Source organism: Brassica napus, chromosome C1 (genome assembly GCF_020379485.1).
Source record: "Brassica napus cultivar Da-Ae chromosome C1, Da-Ae, whole genome shotgun sequence".
In the NCBI taxonomy this organism is placed as follows: Eukaryota; Viridiplantae; Streptophyta; class Magnoliopsida; order Brassicales; family Brassicaceae; genus Brassica; species Brassica napus.
The window spans coordinates 46350529-46369511 of record NC_063444.1 but is presented as its reverse complement, the minus strand read 5'-3'; the positions used below and the strand labels follow the sequence as shown (position 1 = coordinate 46369511).

The 18983-nt window shown below is 37.0% G+C and overlaps 1 long non-coding RNA gene and 1 other non-coding gene across 2 annotated transcripts; one reads left to right on the top strand and one right to left on the bottom strand.

Moving 5' to 3' along the window:
• Positions 1-6207: 6207 nt before the first annotated feature.
• On the bottom strand, positions 6208-6314 carry LOC125581036. Its single transcript, XR_007318747.1, has one exon. It is a non-coding gene; the product is annotated as a small nucleolar RNA R71 (small nucleolar RNA).
• A 6986-nt stretch (positions 6315-13300) lies between these two features.
• LOC125580299 lies at positions 13301-18562 on the top strand. The gene is made up of 2 exons (XR_007318074.1): positions 13301-16512; positions 16610-18562. It is a non-coding gene; the product is annotated as an uncharacterized LOC125580299 (long non-coding RNA).
• Positions 18563-18983: the final 421 nt, after the last annotated feature.

Below are 18983 nucleotides of genomic sequence, written 5' to 3'. Positions count from 1 at the left end.
CATGATTCGGTGAAAACGATGAAGGGTGAATCTGGTACCAGTAGAGGCTAAAAGGAGATCAATGAATCTACCTACTCGCTCGCTGTATGCGTTTGAAGGTATGTTTAATTGTTCTTCGGCAGAGATTTGTTTCCTTATTTTTCCTAATGGTTATTGTTCGGGAAGCCCATAAAAGCCCACTCCTAACTCCCTTAGGCATTACCGACGTCGTATATAAGACCAACTCTCATAAGAGAAGATGCACTCTCCAATAATAGCATGCTGTGGAAAGTAGTGTCACGACCATGACCAGGGACTTACCTTAGGAGGTGTTGAGAAAGAGACAATGGCTTGAGCCCCTCTCTCACATTATATAATTTTAGGGTCTCATTCTATTATAATATATTTAACTGGTTAAACAAATTATTTTGAGTTTTTTATTTAATAGTATATTACAGGGTAATAACTTTTACATATTTATTTGTACTATCATGCTTTGTTTTTTTTTTGTTGTATAATCTATGGGTTTTGCATAAAATATAATTATATTTGCTGTTTTTTCACTGTTTTTTATCTTTTACTGGTAAATATTTTTCATCCATTGACATTAATTATAGGTTCTGTATATATTGTATAAATTTATATATATACATACACAACCAGGACAGACTCAGTATCATCTAGGGTCTTTGGACAACAAAATTTTCTATACCTTATAATTGGAAGTTATTATTTAGAAATATTCTTTAAAACAATATCAAATTTTTTTTAAAAAACTAACTAAATTTTTTTCATTAAAATATTTTATATTAGTATATTTTATAAGACCTTCTAAATATAAATTAAATATTATATTTAAATTTTCAATATTTGGATTAGGTTCGGGGTATTCGCTTTGACCATTCCTTATACGAAGCCGTCCATGAACACAATATTTCATATCATTTGTAATATTAAATATTTATTTTATATAATATATAGTTGTTTCTTCATCACTAATTTATTTTATATATACATATATATATATATATATATATATATTGCATAAAATATTAAATACATTTGTTTTTATTATTTATATTTTAAAACCTAATAAAATCACTTTAAGTTTAGCTTATATTTTTAATATAAAATATCAAATACCATAAAGATATTTTGGTGTTGAATTTTAGCCATAACATGGAATTTGATGTTTTGGTGTTCAATTTTATTATTTTTAATAATTTTAATTGACTAATTTCATTTTATCACATTAAATTTTATGCATTTAAAATAAAAATCCCAGAATAAATTGCTTTTATTACAAATTGATATAACTGATAATTGATTATATTATTAATTGAAATATAAATAAAATAATATTTTAATATTTTTAATGTGTACAATAAAAATATAAAATAAAATCAGTATGATATATTTATCTTAACTATAATTTTAAATTAGTTAATAATACTAATAAAATTAAATGAGAAATAATAAAATACATTAGTTTAATATTTGGTGTGATGAATTTGGTGTAACAAACCACCAAATTTTGTGGGAAAATATAATTTTTGAAGTTTTATTGGAGATGAAATTAGATAAAATTTTGTGTTTTGGAGACTCGCTAGAATTTTTTTTTTTTTTGCTAAACAGGTAAATATCATATAATGAATTTGTTTGATTTACAAAAGCAAATCAATAAACTGCATCACCTTGGCAAAAAAGAAATAAAAAACAAGATGAGGCAAGGATTAGATCAGCATGATCAGTTTAGATCAGCCAAACACTCATGAGACTCGCTAGAATTGATCCTTGGAAATGATTCTATGTGCTTGGTCGTTGGCTTCACCTAAGATTGCTTAAAATGGCTCAACCTTTCATAATATCTTGGGTAATTTGGTCGTTGGCTTCACGAGAAGTTTGAACCATTTTAAGCAATCTTAGGTGAAGCCAACGACCAAGCACATAGCATCATTTCCAAGGATCAACAAGTTCCGCGTAAATTAGCTCATAAATTCCTACGCCTATGAGATTCTAATTAGGATTCAAATTCCACGAACACTATGCTTGAAGATTACTAAAATTCGTAAACTGTGACAATTATTTTATATCTCATATATATTATACATCAAATTTAGAAGTTTGAGATGCTTGGTCACCTCTTCCGGCCTATGCGATTGCAGCCTCTCCCGCCCAAGGGGCTCTCTGGTTACCAGACTTCTTTGAGTCCTATTGATTCCTTTTGCAGCTTAGTTTAAGTTGGTTCTGCCATTTCAACTCTTCAAGTGTTTAGTGCAAAGCAAAACATCATTAATCTCGGGCCTCAGCATTAATCTAGTTTACTAGATTAGTCCTATTATGTTATACAATTTTTTTTTTTTGTGGCTTGTACAACTAATTTAGCTTCTTGAAGCTTTTTGGATCTCAAGTTTCACCACTTGTAATCTCTTTTATTACTAGTTAATGATATTAACATTCTTATGAAAAAAAAACTATTTTGTTTTGTAAATGAAATACATGTAATAATAAAAGTACGATACTGGATTCATACATGTTGGTTTTGGAAAAAAAAAATATACCATATGTTTAAATTATAACAATTGAGAAAACCTAGATATAAATTACCACGGAACTTATTATTATTTTTGAATAAATGTTAAATTTATTCAGTCAAAAATTTTAGTACATTATATGCATCTGTTTCTTAAACTGTTAAAAGAATCAAAGAATTTAATCTAAGTAAACAATTAAAGACTTGCCGGATTCTTTTAAATTTGAGCTGGGTCTTGTCGCGTCCCAAACCAAGTAATGAGTCCCTCCCTCTTTAAGATGTTTATAACCCATCCCTTGAACTGATAGTAGCTTGAGCCGAACTGTTTTATCCACGAATTTTATCAAGCAACTAACATCTCGTGGTTGCTCTCTGTGATGACGTGAATTGGGCTTCCTCTGTTGAGTAAATACTATATATGAAAAGGATCTCTCTGTAATTATCTGATAGTATGAATACCCTACATGTACTCTTGTATATATACTCTCTACATACTTAATAATAGAACTATTCAGCCAATCATATATGGTATCAGAGCTAGCAAATACCTAAAATTAAAAGCGCCGCTTCTCTTTTTCAAACTTCTCTTCTCCACCATGTCTGAAACTCACAACTCACCGGCGACAAACTCTGAGACCATCACTGTCTCAGCAACCCCAACCCTTCTCAATTTCAATATGACAAACGTTACCAAACTCACTTGCTCAAACTTTCTGATGTGGAGTCGCCAGGTGCTAGCCTTGCTCGACGGCTATGACCTTGCTGGTTATATTGAAGGCTCCATCGTTGTTCCTCCCAAGACCACCACGACGGATGACGAGATCACCACCAATCCGTCCTACACCCTATGGAAAAGACAAGATCGTTTGATCTTCAGCGCCCTCCTTGGTGCAATAACCCCGACGATTCAACCGATCCTCTCCACGGCGACGACAGCGGCTGATATTTGGACGACCCTCACGACGACCTATGCGAAATCCAGTCGCGCCCATGTCAAGCAGATTCGTCAACAAATTCAGACCTGGAAGAAAGGTGAAAAATCGATCAATGATTACTTCCAAGGTCTCACCACTCGATTTGATGAAATCGCTTTGCTTGGGAAGGCTATGGATCATGAAGATCAAATTGAAGCTATCCTTGCTGGTCTTCCTGAGGAGTACAAGACCATTGCTGATCAAATTGATGGCCGTGAAAGGCCTCCCTCCCTGCCTGAGATTCATGAGAAGCTTCTCAATCAGGAAGCCAAACTGCAGGCCGTTTCCTCTGCGCCAACTACTGCTCCGATCACAGCCAACTACACCAACTCTCGTGGCTATTCAAACTACAATCGCAATCAGAACTCGCGACGTGGAGGCTACCGTGGTCATCAGACATGGCAACAACAACAACTCACTGCATCATCTCCACAGCTCAACAACAACAGCTCGCGTGGGTACCAAGGCAAGTGTCAAATCTGCAGTGTCTTTGGCCATAGCGCACGCCGTTGTCCTCAACTTAATGGTGGCTCTTCTCACTCCAACCAAACCGCGCATGTGACTAATCCTCCTTCCTGGCAGCCTCGAGCGAATGTGATATCTTGCATATTTCTATTGTTTTATCCATTCATCCATGTGCATTTTGATCATATAGATTAGGATTTAGCCATGTTTAGGTTGCATTTTGCATACATGAGTCCTTATCAGGTATTGGAGTACCACATGGAGTTCTTGGAGACACTTGGAGGCATTTGGAGATCAAAAATGAGTGTTTAGAGTGGTCATTGGGCGAGCAAGGCATGGGAGCGACCAGTCTGGAGCGACACCACCAAGTCGCTCTGATCACCCTACTGGAGCGACCTAACCAGAGCGACAGGGAGAAGTCGCTCGCCGTTTCATCACTCGGAGATGCGAGAACGAGCCCGGAGCGACCTCTCGGAGCGACACAGCGAGGTCGCTCCAGCTGGGAGCGACGTTATGGGAGCGACAGGGAGAAGTCGCTTGCGGTTTCATCACCCGGAGACGCGAGAACGAACCCGGAGTGACCTCTCGCAGCGACACAGCGAGGTCGCTCCCGAAGCCTAGAGCGACTTGTCGGAGCGACGGGCTGAGGTCGCTGCGCGTTTTATTTCTACTCGAACTTGTGATTTCTCAAGGGCCTTTTGGTCATTTCATTATGCACGTTTTTATTTTCTAAACCTATGTTTTAATACTCTAGGAGCCACCAAGAGGGGGATCATCTTTGTTCTTAGAAAAACCACCAAAAACCTTTGGAAAGTCATCTCTTTGAATCAATTGATCAGTTTATTATTGAGAATTCTGTGTTCTTATCTATTTCCTGTGTTTCTCTACATGATTAATCTGAAATCCAACATGGGTTTAAGAGGAATCATGGAGATTAGTGAGTAATCACCTTTTGAATTCATGGGTTAGGGAGATTAAGGGTGATTAGGTTAGTTCTAGGATGTTTTAGTGTAGATCATTCTTGTTCCTTGCTAGTAGAGTATTCCTAATGCATCTTCTGAGTTGGCCACTCAAAAGTTGATCAATAGGCATTTCCCACCCGAAAGGTGTTTGATGAAATGCCTGAGACAACTCTCCTAGGCTTTTAGTATACTTTGCCAAAGACATTTGTTGTTAAAGATGCTAAGATAGCTAATAGACTTGTTCGTAATGATTGCTTTCATATTATTCAACCAAAGACATTTGATGTTTGAGATATGTTAGCAAATGAGCATTCATCTAGACATAGAGCTTGCTTGGAATTGTGTCTAGGCTTAAGGTTGATAGTTTGATTGATCATTTGCCATCCTTAGTTCGATACTTGATCACCCAAGGTCTAATCCCTATGCCCATGAATTCTCTTTTCCCTTAGTCAAGAAGTATCATTCTGTTATTGCTTTCTAGTTTTAGTCATAGCTTAAAACCCATCTAAATCATTGGTTGCACTTAGATTAAGTGAGTACTTGCATTCTCAGTGCTTTGATATCCCTCAGAACTGGTTCGACAATCACTATACTACAACATTTGTCTTAGGAGCCTTGAAAACTCCTAACATCAAATTGGCGCCGTTGCCAAATTCTGAGTAGATTTAAACATTGAGATTTAGTCACTTGCTTGAGACTAAGTCATTTTAATTTTGTTTTGTTACTGATTCTTCTTCTTCACCTACCTTTCACTTTCAGGTGTATGAACTTGAGGAGCAGGGGTCCATCAAACCTAGTTCCAATAGTAGTAGACATCAGAGCTTTTGAGAGGGAGTGTGCTAGAGCTAGAAGAGAAGAAGAACACCAGGCCCACTTGGATATTGATATGGCAGATCCGCCGCAAGGGGCAGAACACCAACCGCGGGCAGCTTGACCCATTGGCACTTACGACCGCCCCAACATACATGGTCACAGATTCGGAATCCGAGCACCAGCTGTGGCAGCCAACAACTTTGAGGTCAAGTCAGGACTCCTCAACGTGATCGAGAACAACAAGTATCATGGCTTGGCTCTGGAGGACCCATTTGATCACTTGGATAGGTTCGACAGCTACTGTGGGTTGTCAAAAACCAATGGTGTGTCCGAAGATGCCTTAAAGCTCAAGCTATTCCCTTTCTCTTTGGGGGATAAGGCACGTCAGTGGGAGAAGTCTCTACCCAGCCACTCTATCACCACTTGGGATGAGTGCAAGAGAGCATTCTTGGAGAAATTCTTCTCATCCTCAAGAACTGCTAAGCTGAGAAATGAGATCTCCAGTTTCCAACAGAAGAACTTGGAAGGATTCAGTGAAGCCTGGGAGAGATTCAAGGGCTACCAAGCTCAATGCCCACACCATGGTTTCTCTAAGGAGAGCTTGCTGAGCACATTCTACCGTGGTGCTCTTCCTAAGTACAGGACCAGACTGGATACAGCTAGCAATGGGTTCTTCTTGGGGAGAACTGAGGAAGATGCAGAGGAGCTGGTTGACAACATGGTAAAGAGTGATGCAGTCTACAGTGGAGACCACGACAGAAGCAGTCGAACAGATGATAAGCAGACGAGGAAGGAGTTGAAAGCTCTACAGGATAAGATAGACATCCTCCTTGCTGATAAAGCCACACAAGAGCAGCTGCACTTTATTGGTAACCCAAGCCAAGATACACCACCTGTTGTTCATGAGGTTGAGGGTTTGGAAGGTCAGGAAGAGGTGTGTTTCATCAACAACAATGGTAGCTGGTACAAAAAAGAGCCCAACTTTCAGTACAACAACTACCAACAGAAATCCTATCCCAACAACCAACAGAGTGGTTATCCGCCTCGAAACAACCAGCAAGGCAGCTATCAACCTCATCAAAACCCCTCATCTGGTTCCTCTGCTCCTCAAGAGAGCAGCACTGACACCCTGCTGAAACAAATCTTGGAGTCTCAGACTAGAAGTGAGAAGCATGTCGGTTATGAGTTGAAGAACCTTCATTCCAAGATTGATGGGAGCTACAATGAGCTCAACAACAAGTTCTCACATCTTGCTTCTACAGTCAAGAATTTAGAGAATCAGTTTGCTTCCATGAACACTCACCAGACTCGCCAGCAAGGATCTCTACCTGGAAAATCTGACCAAAACCCCAAGGAGGCCAAAGCTATCAACCTTAGGAGTGGTAAGCAGTTACCTCCTACAACCCTCACCAGGGATGCTGAAAAACTAGGTGAGGAGGTGGCCATCAACTTAGATGATGAAGTGGTGATTGTTGATGAGAAATTCAATGATGAAATCTTGGAGAAGATTGTGGAAGCCAAGGGTAAAGGAAAGGTTGGGGAAGAGAAGAAAACAGTGAAGGATGGTGAAGTTCTTGCTCCAGCAAGTGAGAATTCTTTTGTTCCTCCTCCCTATGAACCCAAACTACCATTCCCTGGTAGATTTAAGAGGCAGCTGCTAGAGAAGTACAAGGCTTTGTTTGACAAGCAAATGACTGAAGCTCAGGTTGCAATGCCTATCATCGATGCTTTCATGTTGATTCCTCAATACAACAAGTTCCTGAAAGATGTTGTAGCTGAAAAGAAGAAGGAAATGGAAAGCATGATGATTCTTACCCATGAGTGCAGTGCCATCATCCAAAGGCTTGATGTTCCAGAGAAGTTAGAGGATCCAGGATGCTTTACACTACCTTGTGCTCTTGGACCTATGGTATTTGAGAAATGTCTCTGCGATTTGGGAGCTAGTGTCAGTGTGATGCCTTTGTCTGTTGCAAATAAGCTTGGATTCACTCAGTACAAGAAGTGTAAACTCTCTCTGGTGTTAGCTGATCGTTCAGTGAAGTACCCTGTGGGCATCTTAGAGAACCTACCTGTGAAGATTGGAAGGTATGAGATACCTACAGATTTTGTGGTGCTTGAGATGGGTGAGGAGGCTCAGGACCCATTGATTCTTGGAAGGCCATTCTTAGCTACAGCAGGAGCAATTGTTAAGGTGAAAGAGGGCACGATTGATCTCCATTTGGGTAAAGGGCATGTTCTCCACTTTGACATCAAGGAGAAAATGAAGAAACCAACTGTGTTCGGGCAAGTCTTCTACATTGAAGAGATGGGCACTCTTACTGATGAGCACCTTGAAGAGTTACCACCTGACGACGACGAGGAGGGAGCATCTCCCTCTACTCATTCTCCATAGAAGGTAACCCACTACTTTCCCTTGTATATACCATTTCGTTTTTGCATATTAGTTTTCTCTTTTTGGGTATCTCTCTCTCCTTGACAACACAGAGACTGTGTTATTTAAGTTTGGGGGAGGTACCAAGTATTTGATCACGTTTGCTTTGATGATTTTGAGTCTCATGCATTGCATTATACATATATATTTGCATTAAAAAAAAAATTCATTTAGTTTGCATCATTGGCATTTCTAGGAGAGTCTAGAGCATATAGGTTGCATTTACTTGCATTAGGAGCAATGATTTGAAATGCCTTGTAAAGGACATTACTTTGCACCTGAATAGCTTATGCACCTCTCAAAAACACTTGTATGCTTCGAGCCTTGAAGACTCTTCCTGAAACTTGTTGATTGCTGAAACTCAGTCTTTGAAGTCAACTACAACCTTATTTGAACTGAACGAACTTAATGCTTCTTGCTCATGGTCCCTTGTGTACTGAGTCATGGCTATACACACCTGAGTTGTCACATCCTTTATGCCAATCTTATTCTGACAAACTCTAGTGGTAGACCACTCCCAAAACCTTTCCCTCCTTTTAAGCTTTCATTGTTTGATGAGTGAGGCCTTCTTCGGAAAGTCTTACATTTGCATAATGTTGAGAGTATCGGGAACGACAATGCTTGATCTTCATTCTTGCTAGATTGGGCACTCTATTGTCTAGCTATAGGTGGGGGGGGGTGAGAGTTGTGATTATGATTTGGGAGCAATGAAAAAGGAAAAGAAATAACTCTTTGTGTTTAAGTGAATTGTCTTACTGGGATAAGTAAAAAAAAAAAAAACCTCTAGCTCAAGTTATGAAAAGTCTTGGCCCCCATTTAAAAAAAAAAAAAAAAAAATATGAAAAGAAAAGAAAAAGAAAGAAAAAGGGGGCTAGCAAAGTTGTTAGGAGCTAAGTAATGTTTTGAGGCTGTGAAAAATCCCTTGTAAATTTCAAAGAGAAGGAGTTAATGTTCTTAGGATCTTTTGGTGAGAGATGTGAGTTGGGTTTGACATTTGAGAATGATTGTGTAATTGTATGTTTGGGAAAAGGGTAGAACAATGGAGATTGAACATTGTATGCATGAGTTGATCCCTTTCTTAGATATATTATGTGCAATGTCAAGGCTACTTGTTTCGAGAGTAAACCACCTTAAAGATTTTATGTTTCGAACCTCTTGAATCACTTGAATAAAAGCCTTCCCTTACCCAACCCAATGACTTGGACCAACTGACCATTTGCAAGAATTCACTTGATGCTATGCTTAGTGAACTTGAGAGTTGGCTGATTTGCATGTGTGAATGCATGATGATGAGTGTAGGGATGAAAAGAGTTGAATAGGCCTAGAGAAGCTAGAGTATAATAAGAGAGGATGATCTAATGCTGAATTTAGATGTTGATTTGAGTGCTTTATGCGTTTCTTTTGGCTATGAGCTCCCACCTTCAACCTCTCTCCCTATGAGTTCTAGAAAGTTCACTTGTGGACAAGTAAAGAACAAGTTTGGGGGAGTTGATATCTTGCATATTTCTATTGTTTTATCCATTCATCCATGTGCATTTTGATCATATAGATTAGGATTTAGCCATGTTTAGGTTGCATTTTGCATACATGAGTCCTTATCAGGTATTGGAGTACCACATGGAGTTCTTGGAGACACTTGGAGGCATTTGGAGCTCAAAAATGAGTGTTTAGAGTGGTCATTGGGCGAGCAAGGCATGGGAGCGACCAGTCTGGAGCGACACCACCAAGTCGCTCTGATCACCCTACTGGAGCGACCTAACCAGAGCGACAGGGAGAAGTCGCTCGCGGTTTCATCACTCGGAGACGCGAAAACGAGCCCGGAGCGACACAGCGAGGTCGCTCCAGCTGGGAGCGACGTTATGGGAGCGACAGGGAGAAGTCGCTCGCGGTTTCATCACCCGGAGACGTGAGAACGAACCCGGAGCGACCTCTCGCAGCGACACAGCGAGGTCGCTCCCGAAGCCTAGAGCGACTTGTCGGAGCGACGGGCTGAGGTCGCTGCGCGTTTTATTTCTACTCGAACTTGTGATTTCTCAAGGGCCTTTTGGTCATTTCATTATGCACGTTTTTATTTTCTAAACCTATGCTTTAATACTCTTGGAGCCACCAAGAGGGGGATCATCTTTGTTCTTAGAAAAACCACCAAAAACCTTTGGAAAGTCATCTCTTTGAATCAATTGATCAGTTTATTATTGAGAATTCTGTGTTCTTATCTATTTCATGTGTTTCTCTACATGATTAATCTGAAATCCAACATGGGTTTAAGAGGAATCATGGAGATTAGTGAGTAATCACCTTTTGAATTCATGGGTTAGGGAGATTAAGGGTGATTAGGTTAGTTCTAGGATGTTTTAGTGTAGATCATTCTTGTTCCTTGCTAGTAGAGTATTCCTAATGCATCTTCTGAGTTGGCCACTCAAAAGTTGATCAATAGGCATTTCCCACCCGAAAGGTGTTTGATGAAATGCCTGAGACAACTCTCCTAGGATTTTAGTATACTTTGCCAAAGACATTTGTTGTTAAAGATGCTAAGAAAGCTAATAGACTTGTTCGTAATGATTGCTTTCATATTATTCAACCAAAGACATTTGATGTTTGAGATATGTTAGCAAATGAGCATTCATTTAGACATAGAGCTTGCTTGGAATTGTGTCTAGGCTTAAGGTTGATAGTTTGATTGATCATTTGCCATCCTTAGTTCGATACTTGATCACCCAAGGTCTAATCCCTATGCCCATGAGTTCTCTTTTCCCTTAGTCAAGAAGTATCATTCTGTTATTGCTTTCTAGTTTTAGTCATAGCTTAAAACCCATCTAAATCATTGGTTGCACTTAGATTAAGTGAGTACTTGCATTCTCAGTGCTTTGATATCCCTCAGAACTGGTTCGACAATCACTATACTACAACATTTGTCTTAGGAGCCTTGAAAACTCCTAACATCAGAATGTCGCACAAGCCAACCTCTACAATCCCAACGCGTGGCTCCTTGACAGTGGTGCTACACACCATCTAACCTCTGATTTGCAGAACTGGGCTCTGCACCAGCCGTATACTGGAGGTGATGAAGTTGCTATTGCAGACGGTACAGGTCTGAAAATTACTCATATTGGCTCTGCTTCTATACCTACACGCTCGAAAACACTTAATCTCAACAACATTCTTTGTGTTCCGAGTGTTCATAAGAACTTGATCTCTGTCTATAGACTTTGCAATGCTAATCAAGTTTCTGTGGAATTTTTTCCTGCCTCTTTTCAGGTGAAGGATCTCAGCACGGGGGTCCAGTTGCTTCAAGGCCGCACAAGGGATGATTTGTATGAGTGGCCGGTGTCCCTTTCTAGACCCGCAGCATCTTTTGCTTCTTATCTAGACACCAAAACCACTCTCTCTCAATGGCACTAGAGACTTGGCCACCCTTCTTCTTCTACTTTAAAAGCTGATGTTTCCCGTTTTTCATTACCTTGTTTCACAAACTCTTCTACTTCTTCTCCTTGCAATGATTGTCTACTTAATAAAACTCTGTATTTAGACCATCCGCAATGGTGAGACTCATTAGAGTCCTTAGCACAAGGGCATTTCGGATTAATCTTGGATATTTTGGATTTAAAAAAAAAAAAAAAAAAAAGAGATGACCATTCACGGGCCACCACGTAGTCAATGGGACCCGTGAACAGTGTAAGGATCAATCCTTATCAAAGGATTTTAAGGATTCTTTTTTGCACAAACTCTAAGAAAGTGGGCTCCACACCCTCTAAGAATTCCCTTAAGAGCTCCCGTTGTGGATGCTCTTATCTCTCTCTCTCTCTCTAGTTTTAGTTATGTGGTTGAATGTAGGGATGTTAACTTTGGGTAATATAACCCAGCCCACCCCAACCCACAAATAACCCAACCCAGTTTATACCCAACCTGCAGAAACCCAGAAACATCAATGTTGAAATCCAAACCAAATAAATAACCCAATAGGGTATAGGTTTACCCGTGGGTATCCAAAGTATTATCTTATTTACTCCGAAGATCATGTAAAATATTAATATCATTAATGTGAGCTTTAATATAAAAACAAGATTTTGCAATTTTATTAAAAACTTGTTTTAGCGCAAAAACTCGTCTATGATTTTGGCGGAAAAACTCGTTTTTTCGAAAAAAAAAATTATTTTGCAATTTTAACCAGAACTCATTTTGTGGTTTTAGCAGTAAACATCGTTTTGACAGGAAAACTCATTTATGGTTTTAACGAGAAAACTTGTTAAATTGTTTTTGTGGCTTTAGCGGAAAATTTTCTTTTTGCAGTTTTTGGTCAGAAATTTTTTTTTTTGTGGTTTTGGTTGGAAAACTAGATTTTTGCGGTTTGCGGGAAAAATAATCTTTTTGGTTTTGGCGGAAAAACTCATTTTTGCGGTTTTGGCGGAAAAACTTGTTTTTACGGTTTTGGCGGGAAAATTTGTTAGATTTTGGCGGGAAACTTGTTTTCGATTTTGGCGGGAACAATCTTTTTGCGATTTTTGGCGGAAAAACTCGGTGTTACAGTATTTTGCGAGAAAATTTGGTTTATCAGTTTTGGCAGGAAAACTCGGTTTTGCTGTTTTGGCGGGAAAACTCGATTTTGATTTTGACGGAAAAAATCGGTTTTGCGGTTTTGGCGGGAAAACTCGGTTTTTTGGTTTTGGCGGGAAAACTCGGTTTTTTGTTTTTGGCGGGAAAACTCGGTTTTTCGGTTTCGGCGGGAAAACTCGGTTTTTTGGTTTCGACGGGAAAACTCGTTTTTATTTTGACGGGAAAACTCGGTTTTTCGGTTTTGGCGGGAAAACTCGATTTTTCGGTTTTGGGGGGGGGGGAACTCGGTCTTTAGGTTTCGGCAGGAAAAATCGTTTTGTCCGGAAAATTGGGTTTTATGGTATTGGCGGGAAAACACCTTTTGCAGTTTTGGCGGGAAAACTCGATTTTGCGATTTTCAGTCAGAAAAGTCGATTTTGCGATTTTAGCGGAAAAACTCGATCATACGGTTTTTGCGGGAAAATTTAGTTTTGCGGTTTTGGACCTGTTCAAAATATAACACAAATCGATAAAATAATAACTTTTTAGAAAATTCTATGTAAATATTTTTTCCTTGTAAAATTATAAATTAATACTATTTAAATATATATAATTCATAAAAGCACAAACAAACATTGTATTATTTGTTTTATTTCCACAATGGAATTCATGTCTATTTTTTCTTAATCTTAAATATATTTTGATAATATTTAGTTAAATTATATCTAAAAACCATATTCGAGTCATATGAAACATATTTCATATACACCAAATAATATAATAAAAATATCAGAGTCTAGTTTCTAAAATTTAATTAATGTATATACAGTAAAACTAATATTACATGTTTGATTTTGGAAAATAGGCACCATATGTTAAAATTATAACAATTGTGAAAGCTTAGAAATGTACCACTCTACTTAAGCAATTAAAAAGTTGGGTCAAATCATACTCAAAAGAAAGACTAATAATTGACATGGAACAGATTAATCATAGCCTTATTTCCATGTTCACGGTTGCACTTGCAGTTGCGCTGAGCTTGGAACATAAGGGCACACAAATGGGCACTAGAATACCGGGAGCACAAATACAAATTTGTTGTGTTTTCTATGATTCAGACCTCTCCCATATTCACAGACTTGAAATATTTTATCGTGTCCAAGTATGTTAGCTCTTTGGTTGTAACGGATCTCAGTCCGTGTCCACCATTGTCTAGATCGACAAGCACAGCAACTTTCCTCGTCAATGAAGAAACTCCCAGCTAGACCATCAACATTAAAAATAGAGATGGACCTCAATAACTTGCTCCATGAAACTGCGTCTTGATTAATCTTATTTGTAATCCAAATCTCCAAATCTTATTAGTCAGGCTATGTCGAGATGACTGTTGCAGTAACCGAGTCAGTGTTGAAGAAGAGAATGAGCGAGGACGGAACATTCTAATGCACCCTATATTTCATATGTTGAATGAGCTAGGTCCATATGTTGGATCCAATTGGTGTCAAAATGTATGCCTTCTCTATGATAACATTCTGATGCACCTTGGTAGATTTGTGTACATGTAAAGGGTATAGGTTTTCTCTTTTTACTATCTAAAATGCTACATTTCGTGCTTTGATTTTATTAGCAGTCTAACTTGGGTTTATATACATTTTTCAGTTCTATTTTCCAGGACAAGTGTAGCTTAATATAGTGTAATCCAGTCTTGTTATATTTGGCTATGTCGAGATGACGGTTGCAGTAACCAAAACTGTTGTTCCCGAGTCAGTGTTGAAGAAGAGAGTGAGGGAGGACGGAACATTCTAATGCACCCTGAAAATCATAAGTTGAATGAGCTAGGTCCATATGTTGGATCCAATTGGTGTCAAAATATATGCCTTCTCTATGATAACATTCTGATGCACCTTGGGTTCCAGGGGATAGGGAAGCATGACATCATCTATGTGGACGATCTGATCCCACATTTCGTAGAACATTTGTGTTAAAAAGTGTGCCTATATGAGGCCTAGGCTAGAGGTGAAGTTACTTGGACCCGGCGGTGATTGTGGAAGTTGATGAGATAAAATTGAAGAAGATTTTGGAGGAGATGGGGCTGGTGAATTGTTTGTGGAAGTTGAAGAGTATAATTATGATGATGAATGGATTTTTAGTTTTAAAGTTTGTTTTCAGCTTGTTTTATGAAAACTTTATTTTAAAACTTGTTTGAATAGTTTATTGTTCCGTTGTTTTCTATTACCTAAATACTTTTTTGACATTTGAAAGTACACACTTCAGTTCTTAAACTTGGAAAATTTAAACAATTTACACTAGCAGAAGTTCAGTCACATGATTCAGAAGTAATCGTTAAGAGGAGAAAAACAAAAACAAGTAAAAATTAACAACTAACAACGCAATACAAATTATTTAAACTTCAAAATAAAATAACATTTTTTAAACTTAAGAACCAAACGTATTTGTAATTAAACTACAAAAGCAATTGTGATAACATAAAACATAAATATTGACCAAATACCAAAAACATATATTAAACTAAATATTTGAGTTAATTATTCATGTAATAGATAATCATTTTAGGTATTCATTAATATCTTGTATATTTTTGGTATATTCAGATATTTATTTGGGTTTGGGTTTGGTTCGGGTAAAACTCATAATCCAAAATACCGTAGAACAAGACCCATTTGGTGTTTATGTCGGATTTGGTTTGGATTCATTTTTATCGGATCGGGTTTGGTTCTTGTTTTTGGATTCGGTTTATTCGCCTAGTTATGTATCAAATTAAAAAAATTGTGTCAGTTATAATATATGTCAATATATTTTGGATTATGTTTTAAATAAGTTATAAATAGAATATGCAATGTATTATGGATTATGGATTATGGATTATTTTAAATAATTCACTCATAAAAATCCATTAGAGTTAATTTCAAATGATTATATATAAGAATATGTGCAAAGTCATTTAGAGGTGAGTATTCAATCATTAATTCTAAATTTTACTATATGATATATAGGTTTATAATTTAAAAGATTAAAAACTGAAATCATTTTTAATGAAATTATGTGTACGAATTACAAATTATCTATAATATATCTTAGATTTTGTATTTAATCATTTACTCATGAAATCTATTAGACTTAATTTCAAATGACACCATATAATAATCATTTAGTTTTGAATAAAATGATTTTTAATGAACTATTTGAGCTTAACTGAAGAACACTATATTTAGAAATCTATGACACATGATTTACAAATTAAAGATCGGATAACATTTAGTTCTAAAACAAAATCTAAAATCATTAAATGAATAATACCAAATTATGGTTAAATTTAAACTTTTAAAAGTCCATCATTATATAGCACCTCTTTAGTTTTAAATACGTTAAATTAGATTTTAGTAACACTGAATTTTAAAATATATTAAATATTTACAAAATACAAAATCCAATAATAGTAAATTTTAAATCAATTTCATTAATAGAAAAAGCAACATATAGTCGTTAGATTTGGACTATATTAAAATCCTCTTTCTCTTTTTTTAAACAAAGAACATTTATTCTTAAACTCCCTCCTAAAACTGTCTTTGAATCATAAATACATCACTGAGAGAGCTCTGCATCATCCTATTGCAATATATATATCTCACTGTTGGATTTAATTCTTGTTACAGCAATCAAACGTAGTAAAAAACTAGAATTTCAACCAATAGGATCACTCTAAAACGAAAATAAAAGAAGGCAGTCGATTGAAAAATCATAGTGTCTCTGAGAACTTGGAACTTAGCAAAACAATCATCATCATTATAATCAACATCAGCTGCGGTGTGTCATCATCTATCTGGATATTTTCTTTTGATTTGTAATAATGTTCTATCATTCTTGCTTATCTTAGATTCTGTTTTTCTTCAATGATTTATAGAAGACAATGGGCAAGTAGGTTAACGTGAGTGGCTTCCAGCCTGGGGTGAACGCAATGGAGGTTAGCAGCTTTTCGAGAGTATCACTGGTTTGGAAACTATTCACGAGATCAGGCTTAAAGAGACTAAGGGTGGTCGTGACAAAAAAAAAAAAAAAAAAAGAGACTAAGGGTGGTGGTAAATTTTATGCGTTGGTTCAATTTACACAAGAGACACATGCGAAGAAACTCCTCACGTGATCCACCGAAGTCAACACACCCTATCGTCTACGAAAAACTGAACCAACATGTTGATGATGAGTATGAGAAGTTAAACTTCAGCAGAGATGGGTTTGATGAATGGATAAAAACTACAGATTTTACATCATGTTCTCTAACTGGTTAGTCATCTGCCATTATTTTAAAGTTTCCCTATGAGCGCGATGTTGATTTCAAAAATAATCAACCATTTTCACTATATATTATCTTACTATGGAATCGGGGTTTTCATATTCATCAAATACCAACAGCCTTGCCCTTGTTGTTGATCCACCTCCAAAAATCGATTTGCCTTTTGAAATTTTGTTTAGTGTTAATTCATTGGTGCATGATGCGTGTTTTCCTGCCACAAGTCTTGATATTGAGTTTTATCTGTTTCTTGATCCCAAAACACAAGACAGAGCGCATTCATTGATTATGCTATTCAAAAGTTATTGTGCCTTGGAAAAATTTCGTATGCTCATGTTGCTTGGCTCACCCAAGAGTACTCAGAATGGAAGAAGAAAGAAAAGCCTATGCAATCGACTTTAGAATATAAAGTTGGACTTTTTAATATACCTAGGGTTAAAGTTACACCAACTAGAGTGTACTTCTCTGGACCGGAGCTTTATGAGTCAAATCATGTCTTTAGATACTATGACGAAATTGTTGATATACTCTAAAGACTAGATTTGACTCATGAGGCTTCAGTCCAGAGAAGTACACTCGCGTAGGTGTAATTTTGACCCTACGTATATTAAAAAGTTCACGTTGATAGTCCAAAGTTGATTTCGTAGGCTTTTCTTTCTTCCCCCATTCCAAGGACTCTTTGGTTAGCCAAGCAACATGCTCATAGGAACATTTTCCAAGGCATAATAACTTTGGAAGAGCATAATCAATGAATGCTCTGTCGTGTGCTTTGGGATCAAGAAACTGATAAAACTCAGTATCAAGACTTGTGGGAGGAAGACATGCATTCTGCACCAATGAATTAACATTGAACAAAATCTCAAAAGGCAAATCAATTTCTGGAGGTGGATCAACAACAGGGGAAAGGCTGTTGGTATTTGATGAATATGAAAACTCCGATTCCATAGTAAAGATAATATAAGGGGAAACTGTTGATTATTTTTGAAATCAACCTTGCGCTCATAGGGAAACTTTAAAAAAAATGGCAGATGACTGACCAATTAGAGAACATGATGTAAAATCTGTAGTTTTTATCCATTCATCAAATCCATCTCTGCTGAAGTATTACTTCTCATACTCATCATCAACATGTTGGTTCTGTTTTTCATAGATTTTGGGACCTCCTTTTAACTGAATCAAAAGAAGCTTTGAAGCCTTTTCTTGTGAGAGATGCCAATTGATTTGCCTGATGTTCTCAAAAGGTATCTTCATTCGGTAGTTTCACCCAAATGCACCGAGAAATGCAGGTTATGGTTGCCACTTCCAAAAGTACCACAAACACTGAACAGATATTTGAGTTTCTCGGGTGAACCAAAAAATACAAAGTACATGAGTAAACCATCAACATCATGTTCCATTGAATCTCTGTCTTTACTGTCAGTTTCATCTTTCCATTCATAAAATTTGAGACGATAGGGTGTGTTGACTTTGGTGGATCGCGTGAGGAGTTTATTCCCATCTGTCTCTTACAACATTTTGGTTATAACATGTATCATCATTACAATATTTTTTAAAAAAATTCTAGAGAAATATATTGGTCCAGTGAACATATATTGTAGGGAAATTGCCAAAAATACTATTTTCAAAGTACCACTATTCATGTTTACACTAACCACTTTTACCCTCATCTTTAATAAAGGATAAAAGACATTTATAACCTTTTGATTTACTTTGACAAAAAAAAAACATATGGTTAACTAATCTAAATTTAAAACATCAACTCTAAATCCGAAATCATCAACTCTAAACCCTAAATCACGAAACATCAACTCTAAACCCTAAACCTCGAAACATCAATTCTAAACCGTAAACCCTGAACCTTCAAATCTAAACCCTAAAACATCAACTTTATACCCTAAACGTAAACCGTAAACCTTCAAATCTAAACCCTAAAACATCAACTTTATACCCTAAACGTAAATCCCAAACCATAAATCTGAACTTAAAACAT